The sequence below is a fragment of the Notamacropus eugenii genome, chromosome 6 (genome assembly GCF_028372415.1).
Source record: "Notamacropus eugenii isolate mMacEug1 chromosome 6, mMacEug1.pri_v2, whole genome shotgun sequence".
NCBI classification, from domain to species: domain Eukaryota; kingdom Metazoa; phylum Chordata; class Mammalia; order Diprotodontia; family Macropodidae; genus Notamacropus; species Notamacropus eugenii.
Window position 1 is genome coordinate 71917722 of NC_092877.1, and position 15160 is coordinate 71932881.

The following is a 15160-nucleotide window of genomic DNA, read 5'->3' on the forward strand; positions in this document are numbered from 1 at the left end:
GTTTTGGCTTCTCGGGTTTTTTGTAGAAGGTGGATGTAGCATTAAACTTGACAATTACAGACAATTACGTAGCTGTGTGACCCTGAAGAAGTCAGTTAGCCTCTCTCAGCCTCAGTTTCCTTATTTGTATTATTATCTACAGATAATAATTGCACCTACTACACAGGATAGTTGTGAGAATTAAATGAGATAATCTACGTAAAGTGCTTTGCAAACTTGAAAGTGATATATAAATGCTAATTATTGTTGTTATTATTTTTATATGATGTGGACATAATAATGTCTGGCACACAATAAATGCTTAATAAATGTTTGTTGACTTGAGCCAGGCTACACATCTAGACTCCCATTCCTGCTATTTTCTACTGTCTCTTCTCTGGCTTTCTGGTTTTCTTTTTTAACTTCTGACTCTTGGCTTCATACAGTGACCATGTCTCTATTTCTGATTCCTATGCTCAGCCAAGTCCCTTTCACCTGCTTCTCAGTCTTCTCAGATAACACAGGGCCACCTTCTTTCTACCTCTCTATCCATCTAAATGGTAATTTTTGCCTCCTTAGTTCCTCCTGGCTCCATGTATCATATGGCGCTCTTTTACAGCTTTTTAATTTTCCTTACTTGCCCAAACAACATAAACACACAAAGATGCAGAGTTTGTATATTACCTTATTGTTAGAGAAAAACCTTTGTGGTACTCTGTTTCAATAACAAAGTTAATAGGATCTGTCCTTTAGCAATGTCTGGATCTTCTCATGATTAATTATTGAGCAGCTGTCTTCTCATTGTCCTTCAAATTTTATAATAAAACTCCTGGTCTTCCAGTCACATTCTGATTAGCAGGTGAACATTCTAAATGGACAGATTAATCTGGAAGGGTTGCACCTGTACATGTGGGGATAGCCTTTTTATCATTCCAAACTCTCATTTCCATTTTCTCCCTGCAGCAGACATTTTCAAATGAGAAGACAAAAAGTACTCCTCTAGGGGAGAAGTTTATCTTGAGATTAATAAGGTAAAAGGAGGAGAGCAGAGCTGGGTGGCTATCACTATTCAAAGAGGCAGCTTTATCTTTGCTACCAGAGTATTGTTAATTTCTTAATTATCCTAGACTTCTTCCTCCTAAATTCTCTGAGTACTGACAATCCTTTATGAAATAATGCAGTTTTTCATGATATTCACCAAGAGGGAACAATTATGAGGAGATACCATTTTGGTGACTCATAGGAGGTACCTTAATTCCCCTGCCCTGGAGATGCCCAAGATATGCATCCTAAGGAAAAGTGAAACCAAATTCACATTCTAAAATCAAAACTGATACATGACACACAATTTATTTGTTTCTAAAAAATGCCTTTTTTTAAAAAAAAAAAAGACAAAACTACTGAGATATGTATATTTGGCATGCCATTTAAGAAAAAGGAGAAATTGACTTCTTTTTCACTGAGACACTGCTTATTGTAGAGCATGGATTCTTATCCCTTTTTTCCCTTTTCATGGACCTCCTCAGAATGATGTTTTTGAAATCATGGTTGAAAGAAATGCTAAATTTTAGTTATTGAAGATAAAAATGTATCTTTTCCTCATCCAGTTTCATAAAACACCTGGAATATATGCACAGTCTCTTTGATGCCCTTGGCCTCCAGGTTAAGAATCTCTGATAGGGTAGAACAGGTTAAGAATAAGGGTCAAAAATGGAGTCATTTACTAACCATATGTCTTAGGCACAACACAATCCTCCTCAGCCTTATTTCTCCAACAATAACCAACATTTATTTATATCATGCCTTAAAATATGCAAAACTCTCTAAATGTTATCACATTTGATCTTCCCAACATGTGAGTTAAGTACTGTTACTATCCCATTTCATGGATTCTGAGTGACATATTCAAGATCAAACACGTAAGTATCTGAGACAGCATTCAGACTCAAGTCTTCCTGCCTGTGCATCCAATATTCTACCCACTGAACCACCTAGCTGCCTCCATCTTTTTCATTGCTCCGTACATTTTTCTCATGTGGATGTGGATAATATTTGTACCTAACTCACAGGACTGTCAGGAGAATCAAATCAGATAATGTACATGAAGCACTTTGCAAACCTGAAAAAACCTTAATATAAGTACCGGATACTCTTATCAGATCCTCAGATTCTTCATGTTCGTCCCAGCAGTCATGTGGATCAAATGAGATCATATAAAGAATTTTGTAAACTGTGAAGTTCTTTATTCAATGTCAGCCAACATTACTAGTTCAATCATTCTGAATGACAATGTCTTTTGACTCTAAAGGTCTATACCTGGATTCAGGATCAAACTCCATGACTTGATAGTTGCTGGTTGAATACCCCATGAATATAGAACCTCAGTGCAGCTGAACTGATGCAGACAGTGATAAGGCTGTCCTTTTCCTCTCTAGCTTTTATAAATAGCTGCTGCTGTTTGCTTTGAAGGCTGTGGTTTCATCTGTCTTTCTGGGTAAATAAATTGACATGCTGCTGAATCCTAGAAGGATGATAAGGGTATAAAAGGAAGGTTAACTTTATCTTCTAATTAAATGATCCTCTCCAAGACCCCCACAACTTTTAAGATGAACTTTTCTGATTTCTTCTTCATCTTGGTTAACTTTTCGATATGGTTAATAGGTATGGACAAGCTCTCTCTCTCTCTCTCTTTCTCTCTCTCTCTCTCTCTCTCTCTCTCTCTCTCTCTCTCTCTCTCTCTCTCTCCCTCTCTCTCTCTCTCTCTCTCTCTCTCTCTCTCTCCAAGCATCTGCAATAGACAGTACTTGGACCAAACCCAGCACTAACCCACAAATTTGAACAATTTTATTTACCCAACCAAAAAATTTAGCAAATCAACATATAATTTTTAATTAATCCACAAACTAAACAGAATATTCCCCTCCCTCTCCCCCAAAAAACAATTGGTAAGCCAGTATGATCCAGAACTAAATGTCTATAGTTTATGAAAGTAGAGTTGTAGACCACCTAAGTTATTATTTGATAAACGGTTGGATTTGGAATCAGGAATATCTGCATCTGAATTCAGCCTCCTTTTGTGACCCCAGGCAAGTCACTTCGCTTCTCTCAGACTAAGTTTCCTCATTTGTAAAATGGAGAAAATAATACACACATACTTCATACCTTTTTTATGAGTACAACATAGAAATAACCAATGTAAAGGGTTTTGTAAATCTTAAAGTGACATGTAAATTCTAGCTATTGTTATTTTAATAAAACTATTAAATCAAGGTTAGTCAGAACATCAAATAAGAGCAATAACTCTGTTTATAACAAAGCCTTCCCCTAATTTTAAGATGATACATTGATTCTATCATCATCTTCATCACCATCATCATCTTCAAATCAAAATTGTCTTGAACTACAATTTCATTTCAAGTCCTTGGAGCTAACATTAGCACTTCACTCTTTCTCATGGGTGGCTTCCTTATGGAGTTTATTTTCAAAGGCAGTTTGATCTGTTTCAATAATACCTCAAAAGCAAGTCAGACAGTTGCTTTTAGTGGAGCCTATTGAGTCAGAGAGGAGGGTGAAAAGATTTGAATTCAATATCCTCCACAGAGTATAAATTATTGGTTAATAATATAATTTTCTGCAAAGTAACTTTTGGAAAACATACTTGTGCAGATGAGAAGATGGTTCTACAGAGAAGGAAAATAGAAACTGTGAATGAATCATACATATATATAAATATATTATTAGTATTGGGGAAATAGTTAATAACATATATTTTAAATAGCAAAAGGCATAAATATAATTAAAAGACCTTATCTACTCATATGGTAAGTACTAAGTGATATATGTGTGTGTATATATATATATATATATATATATATATATATATATATATATATATATATATATATAAAACCTCATTTATAGCTTTTCCATTCACAAAATGAGAATGACATAATATGCAGTATTTTTCTAATATGGCTTTTTGAGAGGGTCAGATAAGATAATACACAGAAGCACTTGGTATAAATGTCAGCAGTTGCCATTTTTGTTTTGGTCATCAACATCATTATCATTCATTTTATTTTAATATCAATGAAATTCAGATAGAAACAACCTTAGGGTAAATAACCATCCTAGTTTATGTTCCGTTATCTACATTGCACATGTAGATAAAATGAATAAATTTTATAATTTAATAAACAAAATATTGGATTGTACACTCAGTTTCTGTAGGCTCAGTAAGACTATCTCTCAGACAACTCCAATAGCAGAAATGATGACTGGGGACAATTTAAATTTCTGCATATTCCATGTGAATTTGATTTCATCAAGTAGGTCTCTATCTTTTGAGAGCCTTTTGCTCCATGTCATTTCTAGTTCAATTTGGTAACATCTATTTAAAGTTTCATAAATTTTTTGGAGGTATACTATGTCTGGTTGATTGTGAGCTACACTTTTTTTCCTGTAAAATGCTTCAATTACACCATTATACATTTATTCTTGGTTTTATTTGTACTATGGAGACTTATTATCTCTTATTTTATGAAGAAGAGTGGGTATCTGGTGCATAACTGATTACTTCAAGTAATTTCATATGTAATTTACAGAAGTAAATTCACATGAAATACTTCAAGTTTTTCTAGGTATTCAATAACTGCATTTTTTGAAACTGCAGTAATACGTTAACAGTTTATGCCATTTTCCTGCAAAATCTATATTAATCCATAGTGTATGTTCTTGTATCATTATCACCAGTCCTTCAATATTTGTATACCAACTCATTTAACTCAACATATATTTAATTTGTATGCATGTGTGTGTGTGTGTGTGTGTCTCAACATATTGTTGGTTGAACTTATGTGAATTTTGCTAATCAAGATCCTCTTCATCTCATTCTCCAAATTTACTCATAGGCTACAACCCATGGAAAAGCAAAATAAATGAAATTTGAAAGTTCCACTGCCATAAATAATTTATCAACCTTAACTTTTCTTCTGCAAAGTGGTATCCATTCAGGGAATATTTCTGTAAGTTTTAATAGTTTATCATGTTGTCGGAGAATATCAGACTTCTTCTTCATTTGTGATAAATAAGTGTTAATTTTTCTAGAGCTGCCACAGGATGGTGGGTCATCTATTATGGTAATAGTGTACAAGATTTTGTTTGGATGCTTTCTAAATCAGTAGTCATCCACTTTACTATTCCAAAAAGTGTACATTAAGTCTATTATTCTGTAAGTGTTAATTGTCCTAAAGTATTCTTCCTATTTAGCTTTGACCTCAGGATGCCAGTGAGTCTTCTGACAGCCACAGCTCTAGTTTTCTCCTTGATTACTTTACTTTCAATGGATCTTGCCTATAGTATACCAAGATATCAATATCAGCTTTACTCATTGGTTCTTCTCAGCATTCTGCTGCAAACCGCAAAGCCATCTCTGTTTTTATTTGGGGTTTATTGAAAATTTTACATTTGTTGAATTCAAATGACATTTTGACATTATTAGAGATTATTTTCATCAGAACAATAATAATAGCAATAGTTAGCATTTATGTAGGGTTTTAAGTTTTACCAAACACTTTGCATGCCTTATTGTGGTGCCTGGCACAGAGTGCATCCTCAAGAAATGTTGCTTGTCTGACTGACTGATTCTGACAACAACTCTGGGAGATCGGTGATATTATTTCCCCATTTTACAAGGAGGGAAACTGAGGCAAACAGAGGTTAAGTGATAGGATCAGAGTCACAAAGTGAGTAAATGTCCAAGGCAGGGTTAGAACAGCGCTCAGTTCACTGAGTCACTTAGCTTCCTCAAATAAAGGAACTATTCAGTTTTTTCACTAGAGTCATACAACTTGTTACACTAGGAAACCGATCCAGTGTTTTGGGGAAACTGTATCTTCGACTCCACTAATCCATATATAAGAATCCTTTTATGTAGCATATTGACTGACTTTTAAAATGTAATGTTATCTAGAGTTTACTTTGCTTCTTTTTTTATTACTTCTTATTTTATTAAATATTTCCCAATGACATTTGAATCTGATTTGAGTAGTACTTGAGAGTGTTTTGGGTCATATATGGTACCACAACACTTCTGGTGTAGGAAGTATGATTTTATGTTAAACTTGAATGAAAAATATTAGCCTGAATCTTCAAAATAATAAGAAAGAGGAGCAGAAGAGGTAGGAGCAAAGATTTCAGTCCAAAGATGCTTGGAATTCAATTGGTGCCTTGGAGCTCCAGGTGGGAGATTAGTCTAAAGAAAAGAAAAGAGAACAGAAGTGAGAACTCCTCCCATCTCCCTGCCCCCCCCTCACTAAAAAAAAATGAAGACAGCTAGCTACACATTCCTTTTCAAAGAGATTCCTCTGCCTTGCACACACACACACACACACACACACACACACACACAGAGAGAGAGAGAGAGACAGAGAGAGAGAGAGAGAGAGAGAGAGAGAGAGAGAGAGAGAGAGAGACAGAGAGAGAGAGAGACAAAGAGACAGACAGAGACAGAGAAGAAAAAAAACCTACTTCAGTTTCACATGAAGGAGTACTAACAGAGCAAGCTCACTATTAGTCAGGAGGCATAGGGGAGATGAACACCTCTTAAACAAATGCTTAATTTTCTTCAGGGCTTCATGCTCTAAAACTGACAGAAAACAGGAAGAATCAGAAAGCTCAGGGAAATGGCAGTTCTTATAGAATTTCCAGTCTCATCTTGCAATCTCAAGTACCTCAGGGCATCCCACCTAATGTGGATTCTACTGTTTAATCAGGGAATTCCAATCAAAGGAATGGAATGTGACTAATACATTGGAGGTCCCCCCCTACCTCCCCACCCTTGGTTCTGGAAAAAAAAAAAAACTAGTCCACTGATTCTTAACTCTCTCTCTGTCTCTCTCTCTCTGTCTCTCTCTCTGTCTCTCCCTATCTCTCTGTCTCTCTCTCTTTTTTCTGAGAAGACTCTCCATTCTCTCCCCTCCTTCCTTCTCTCTATCTCCCCCTCTTTCCTTCCCTCTCTCTCTCCCCTCTCTCTTTTTCTTTTTCTCTCCCCTTTTCCCTCCCCCCAGCTCACAAAAGCTAAAGAAAGAAAACTATAAAACAATATGTAGTGACTGCCCCTCTTGGGAGCAGTAAAAGCAAGTATAATCTCATTATCTTATTGTTAGCAGTTCAACAGATTTTTACAGGTCTGGAAAAGTGTAAAAATGAGGAAAAAAAATTCCCTTCCATTTTGGAGTTTAAGGGGGAAGAAAAACAACATTGAATACACTCTTGATTTTACCTACACACGACTCCCCCCACTACACATAAGCACATACATACACTCAAAAAAGGGAGAAAATAGCATATATGTAAGGAGGTTAGGCAAAGGGTGAATTGGATTCTGTGAGAAAGAGATGTGAACAGAGCCAGATTTAATATTTTATGTATACGGAACTGAAATTCTTTTAATATCAGGTTCTAAGAGCATGGTGGTGTGGCTGTAAGTCACATACAAAATGAGAAAATGAAGTCACAAAACTAGATTCAGAAAGTAACAAGAAAGAGAAAGAAAATTAATCAGTATGGTGAAGGATTTAGAAGTGGTTAGAAATGAGATAGGTTTTAATTTATTAAGGAAACATGAAGGTTTAGCTTAAAAACCTAGGAACACGGGATGCTTATTCAAATAAATTATAAGACATGGCTGACAAATTTCAGACACTGGTTTCATTCTTTACTTTCAGCAAGCCAAGGCAATAATACTTTGCTTGATTCAGACCTGAACACTCAAAAGGGTATGGAGGAATCTTCAAAGCTAAAAAAACAAGTAGAATTGGGCAGCATAAGTGAGGAAGAGGAAGGAAGAAGGAAAGGAGGAAATCTTGAGTGACACAATATAATCTTACCTTCCTAGTTCCCTGGGACTCATTGTAAAAGGGAGCAAACTTCAAGCTCCCTTTCACTTTACTCATTGCTCATTATCTCTACAAGACATTCCTCCCCCCCACATACGCTCCTACTTTAGTAAAGAGTCATTATATATAAAGCAGAAATTTACGAAATATTAAGAAATGGAATTACTCTTTAATGATTCTAGGATAAGTATACTGTCGGGGTGTTAATTAAAATAAACAAGACATTATGAATGGTAATTGGAACCTTGGCATTGATAATTATCATACTAAATAGTCCTCGTGTTGCTATTTAATTATGTTAGATCCAGTGAACCCATGGTTTTTAGTCTAATGATACAAACCAAAGATTCAACAATCTTTCTGATCTTTTTTATCAGTTATTTAGCAGTTGATGTGATGCAGAGGTCTTCTCCTTACTTAAAGGTTGATTCTTTCATGATGCAATTTTAAAAGAGACTTTACCTTTCAAAACAAGTGAGTTCATGGTGTTCATTATCTCCTAGATAATATCCATCAAGGTGTCATTTTCCACCATGCTTCCATCTCTCTACTCCTTCAGTTGGAGGGCAGCTATTCTACTCTAACTCTTGTATTGTGTTGGAGATATCTAACAAGGACAGCTAGGACACTGGATGTAGTAACTTTCTTATCAAGACCTCAACAACTTAAAAAGAAACCATCAGGCTAATTGTCATCACCACTATTGAGCCTTACATATAATGATTTTAGGCTTGCAAAGATATATATGATGTGTGTGTGTGTGTGATTTTGAATCTCACAACAAAATGAGATACACGCTTCTCTCATCTCCATTTTGTAATTAAAGGACAGAGGCATTAAATAATTTCCTTATAGTCATGTGACTAATTTGTATCTATATTATGATGAGAATCCAAGTATTTGTGACCCTAAGTCCAAGATTATTCCCAATAGCCATCCCCATTGGAATATTACGTCAATCTTGCCACAGAAAATAAATCCTAGTTATAGCTCTGGACCTGCTAATAGATCCAACAAAAAGAGGTGTTTCTCATGTCAAGAGAAATTGTAGAATTGGACCACTCTACCAAACAAGCTTATTTCTCTCAGTTCAAGAGAAGAGTCCTCATACAAGTTTCAGAGTATCCATATACTCTCTATCCCAGAAAAGTCCAGTGGTGAGTTTCAGCCAAATGGAGACACACAAACACACAAACTTATTTTTGCCCATACGCAGACATGCTCTCTGACTAATGTACAGTCTTTGAAAGAAAAAAAGACATCTCAGTGGTTAGAGATGAGGTACAAAGGGAGAGAGAATTTTTTTTACTCTGTTTTTCTATTTTCACATAAGACAAAGTTCTTCGATTTTAACTCTTATCTTTCTTCTAGAGTCATAATGACCGCAGTAGTTAATACCTCTTCTCACACTTTCTTACTAGCATTTAGCATTCAGCATTCTTTCACTATAATCATTGATGTGGTTTTCCTCTTCTTAATCAGTCTCAACTGAGCTGGTATTTATTTATATAAGACAAAACTAAAAAGTACAAAGCATAGTCATGTCTCCCATAAAGCCTATATTCTACTTGGGGAGAAATGATGAGCATACCTTCAACAGTCTGCAGATACTGAAATGCTAAATTATACAGGAACCTAAATGTAATCACACTTGTCAGAATGGAAAGCTCAGAGGAGACTAGAGAGTAACATCTTCCTGGTTGAAGTGGAATAATAACTAGAATTGGAATAAAAGGCAGAATTTTAGAACCTGAGAAAGTATGTGAGAGGTCATTTCTGTATAAATGGAAGACTATGGGCAAAGGAACTCAGGTGAGGAAACTTGGAATTCTTGGGAAGAAATAATAGAGTAGTCAGAGACTAGAGAAAACCACATGCAGAGCAGTAGAAAATGAGATTGGATGAGTAGAACTGGGTCTGAACATAGACTACATTCAATGTCAAAAAGGAATCTGGATGAAGTCTAGAACTATGAAATCTAGAATATATTTACTATTTTAAAACCGCACAAAGATTTTTGGGATATTCTTATTCCAAAAATCTTTGTGTACTTTTAAAATTTGATATCTTAATGATATCCTAGGACTTTTGAAAACACGTTAACTATAGTGTTGTCCTTATCTGAAGCTTTCCCCAGTTGAGTACAAAAAAAGTGACAAGACTTTTTTTTTTTTGCCCTATATCCTATTTACTCATTTCCTGAGCACAGAAGTTTGTATGCTTGCAAGTCACTTATTTTCCCTCGGCTACAATTAACTCCTTTTTGTAAAGTGCTGGAGTTGGACTATAATGGTCCTTTCTGGTTCTAGATTTATGATACTGTGATTTTCCTCCCACACCTTTAAAAACTGTTGTTATTTGCTGAGTATTATCCAGTTGTGTCCAGCTCTTCATTACCCTATTTGGAGTTTTCATGGCAAAGATATTGGAATGGTTTGCCATTTTCTTCTCGGACTCATTTTATAGATGAGGAAACTGAGGCAAACAGGATTAAGTAACTTGCCTAGGGTCACATGGGCAAAGTCATTTGAAGCCAGATTTGAACTCAGGAAGATAAGTCTTCCTGACTCCTGGCCTGGCACCCTCTCCATTTGGCCACGTAGCTGCTCTTGCAATAGCATAGTAATGTCCTCTCTTCTCTGAAAGCATAGACAACAGAACCTTCCAACACAATAGGCAGAAAAATATTTCCAAAGCCTCAACATTTGAGAGAAAATAATCATTTGATTGATCCTGGACAGTTCAGACTTTGAATATTTTTCAGGGTTAATGATATTTTAGAAAACTTAAACGGCATTTGTCAAACTCCCTCTACAATCCTACAGAAACAAAGGGAAGCAAGACACGTTCTTTAAATCCTCTTTTCATTCAGCCCAATGAGAGTCTGCAGCTCTCCGCAGCAGCAGCAGCAGCAGCAGCAGTAGCAGAAGTAGCAGCAGCAACTAACTTCTGACTTCTTTGTCTCACTCCTTACCCTAAGTTATTATTCAGCTGAACAAATATTTATTAGATACCTACTATGTGAAAGGGACTGTGTGCTAAGCACTTAGATTTAGGCTGTCAACACAAACTCATATGAAGTTAGTGAGCAAGATATGTTGATTTTTCCTACTTTTTCAAATTAAATTACCCCATGAAACTACACCATGAAAACAATCCTACCTTATGCGAAAATGAGAGCTCAGGGGGCACAATGGTGTTTTTGATATTTAAATGACATGTATGCTGCCCATTTTTCATGTGGCTAATGTCTCATCAAACTACAAGCCCCACAATTCTGAAAAGGTGGTCCAAATTTGAAGCAAAGAATGGAATATCCTTTCAAAAGAAGGGAGAAATGATTCCTGAGATCCCATAGTGGGATAGAAAGAACTGGTAGGTGTCAATATAAACTTTTAAGGATCAAGAAATTGAGCCATCTGGATTTAATCAGTATAAATCCATAGCTTGCATTAGCTCCACAATTAAAGTTCTCATAAAAATCCACTGTGTGAGCAAGAGATTTTCTGAATCATAATTTAACCATAATATTCTATCAAATGACTATTTCATGCTTCAATTTTAGAAAACAAAGAAAATGCATGTGGTAAAGGGAATTTAAAGCAGGAGTGATTTACCAACTGAGCTCATCATCATTCTTATTAAAGTTTTTGATGATGTATAATAGTTTAGTTATTAATGATTCTTATTAATGTCTATTGAATATATTTGCATTATATTTAAAGCCAAATTTTGAAGAGCCAAAAATTGAAGAAGTTATCAAGATGAATTGAGTGGAATATCCCTACATGGAGAGGGGAGGTCAAATTCAGTCAAGGTCTCTATCCTCAGTGAATTCAAGGTCTAAGACAGTGGTGTCAAACTCAAATAAAAGCAAGGGACCGCTAAAACGTACAAAAGGAACCTGGCAGGCAGTATATTAACTTTAAAAATGCCATATTAACATTATCTATGTTCTATTGTATTTTTATTTACTTTGTTAAATATTTCCCCAAAACATTTTAATCTAGTTCCCCAAGAAATATTCCAGATTACATGTGTGACAACTCTGGTCTAAAAGACACAGATCTTATTTTTGCAAGCTGTGTTTTGCAGCCATGGTGCACATGTCATAAACTCATATTAGAGCTTCAAGAGACTTCACCAGTCACCTCATTCATCCTTAATTTTGTAACTCAGGAAACATATTCAAAGATTATCTGGCTGCTTTCATTCCATTTTCTTGGAAACATTCCTTTCAGAAACTCATAGGTAAAAGAAAATCTCAGAAGACAGTTCTTTTAGACAGCCAGTGCAGTTCTCTGGCAGGGATGGAGTGAGGAAGTGGGTACCCACTGCTGTTTTGCAGTTAAAGTTCAGTCCTTATTTACTATAAGAATGGACAAGTTATATAACTCCCTTTCAAAAAAATGATTGATGATTGAGAAGTGACCCCTGACAGATGTGAGTAGGCTAGAGTAATTTATATGAGAAATATATACCTGTGGTGTTGTACTTTAAAATGCAATGGGTAATGGATAATGTGGGACTTTTCAGACTAAGCTGGTGATAGTTTTTAATGTGCTGATGTGTGTTTGAACAATATCAATCACTAAGAAAGGTATATGTTGACCCCCTTGAAGGGAAGAGATGCCTAACAGACTGAGTTAACTGAACTTATAATGTTTTTGAGGATGAAGAATTTTCCAAGCAATTAAATATGAAGCTGTTGTTTGAGGGGGGAAAAAGGTTAGGAAAACTAGAGGAAAAGGTTACTGAAAAGTAATAAACAGCAAAGTAAAGAAAGGAATGATACAAATCCTCTTGCTTAGTCACTGAACTCAATTCAGTCCTCTTATTGAGGACATTATGGTAAGAGAAAGACCAGGGGTGAATGAAGTCTTTGAAAAAAGAAATCCTGTTCGTTCTTGAGTGATCGTAGTAGATGGGGCTCAAAACTGTGGAGAGAAGAAAGTGATGACTGACTGCAGTGGTTTTGGAGGAGTAAGGATAGGGATGAAAGACCTGAATGTGACGGGAGGGTGAAAATAAGCTCATGAAAAGTGAAACAAAGAGAAGGAAGGGAGATTTTCATTTTAAAGGGGAATTTCAGAATTCAAGATCAAGGAGATGGCAGAGTATTAGTGACTTCAGTATTGACCTTTGTATTTAGGTGAATTCTCAATTTGCAATAGCTTTGTCACTTTATCCTGAGATGGTGCACCAGGCGATACAAGTGGAGCAATACACCAGCCTTTTGTCTCAGAGACCTCAGAGCACAGGTATGTGGTACCTTTGGGGCCATGAGGCTTAGTAGGTTCTCTGATGGATCTCCTCAGGATCTCTGATAGCTGAATACTTTCCACATGGGCCTTCCACTGTCACAATACAACCTAACTTTGGTCTATTCAAACTCTAAGATCACAGTTGAATGGAGTGGGACATACAGTGACAATAGAATGAGATTTTCTATTTTACATGACCTCATCATGAAAACAATGAAACCAAGGCAAAGGAACCTTCAAAATTTCAATTCATGATGACCAAATCCAATTCTACTTAGGACAGAATTCTTCTCTCTCTCTCTCTCTCTCTCTCTCTCTCTCTCTCTCTCTCTCTCTCTCTCTCTCTCTCATTCCCTCTCTCCCTCTTTCTGTATGTGTATGATGGACTCCTTGGGCCATCTGGTGAAAATTATCAGCTTTTTTTCAGAACCATGTTTTCAAATGCAAAAATTAAACCAAAAGAATTTTAAAAGCAAATCAATTATGTTAAAATCACACATATATATATATATATATATATATACACACACATATATACATATTCATATATACATATACACATATATAGACATATATGTGTATATGAAAGAAAAATTCACAGACTCTCAGTTAAGAACACATGACTAGAAGAACATGTTGTTTGTTAAATTCAGTAGAGCAACCAGAGATCAAGCTGTTGACATTTTTACTTGGAACAAATGGCATGAAAAGTACCCTCCTTTTGAATGGAGGGAACAAAAATCCCAGCAACCTGAATGAAATGGGGGTAAGAATCCACTTATGCAAAGCATGGATGAGAAAGGTAGAAGGATACATTTTAGCCAAGAATACTCAACCAGTTTTGCTGGATCATGGAGGGAATGAAAGAGAACAGCATGAAATTATGGAGAGGTCAAGAAAAGGAGAATTTGATGAGATGGATGAAAAAAAAATTGGGGTTTAGTAATAAAGAAATCTTTACTAACCCTAGAGAGAGTAGTTCAGTTAAGCAACAAAGTCTGAATTCAGATTCCAGGCAGTTGAGAAGGGAGTGGAAAGGGAGAAAATTGAGACAAGAAGGGACTTTTCCTCTCTCTGGAATTTACCTGTGAAGGGTAGAAATCTATGACAATCGGAAAGACTAGATGGGGTGGAAACATTATTGATGGCACCTCATGTTAATAGGATACTCCCAACTTGGCCCCAAAGGGATCAAAGTGGGTAAATTTATCCTTGATTCTATCTCACTATGTGCCTCTCTTAGAAAAGAACAACCTGGAAACAGGGAGAGCCTTTCATTCTCACTATTATCTGAATTTGAAATTTTTTTAATGGTTCCTTCCATATCTCTCCCAGCATTTTGATCATTCCAACAAGATTTGAAGTACTAACTATATGCTAAGAATTAGAGGAATTTGAAAATTATTTAATGGCTAAAAGCAAGCTTAAGAGGCAGAAAAGGAAAGAAGAAAGCAAGAAAAAAATGAACTTAAATAAGAGACAAAGAAGAGGATAAAAGAGGAGAGGAGAAGGAATAGGAAAGAAAAGAAAGATCAGGAAATGTGTGCTAAAAAAGGGAGAAGAGAGGTATGTACAGTGTGTGTGTGTGTGTGTGTGTGTGTGTGTGTGTGTGTGTGTGTGTATGTGTGTGTGGATAGGAAGTAGATTTTCATCACTGCTAACAAATATATATGCTACCACCTGGACTGTGCCATGAATTGGTAGTTTGGCTATAAATTATGACGTAATGCACAGCCATTTTGAAGCCATGTGACCTAAATGGCAGCAGTATACCACTCTCCAGTTGGATCTTTGCCAAAATTGGATATTTTTCAGGAAAAGTGATGCAACCATGAAAATGCTCATTTGCCATGCTTGCTGAGCATTTCCTGGAATACAAATAGATATGTGAGCCCTGTAATTCAAGAAAAGCTAAGAAGTGCTGTAAAATAAGGGCTTGGGAGTTCCAGAAGATAGCTCCTTATAATGTTCTATAACATGTCATTCTTTCTCAGAAAAATGGCCAAGACTCATGATAGG

General features: G+C 35.9%; 1 long non-coding RNA gene across 2 annotated transcripts in view; it reads right to left on the reverse strand.

Moving 5' to 3' along the window:
• Positions 1-1764: 1764 nt before the first annotated feature.
• The window catches only part of LOC140511281 (uncharacterized), a 46822-nt gene continuing 33426 nt past the window's right edge, over positions 1765-15160 (reverse strand). Inside the window, exon 7 of one of the 2 annotated variants that reach the window (XR_011969488.1) lies at positions 1765-2500. This is a non-coding gene — a long non-coding RNA (uncharacterized lncRNA). Of the gene's footprint in view, positions 2501-5977; positions 6233-15160 lie in introns of those variants that run through there. The other variant, XR_011969489.1, reaches the window with a different exon arrangement.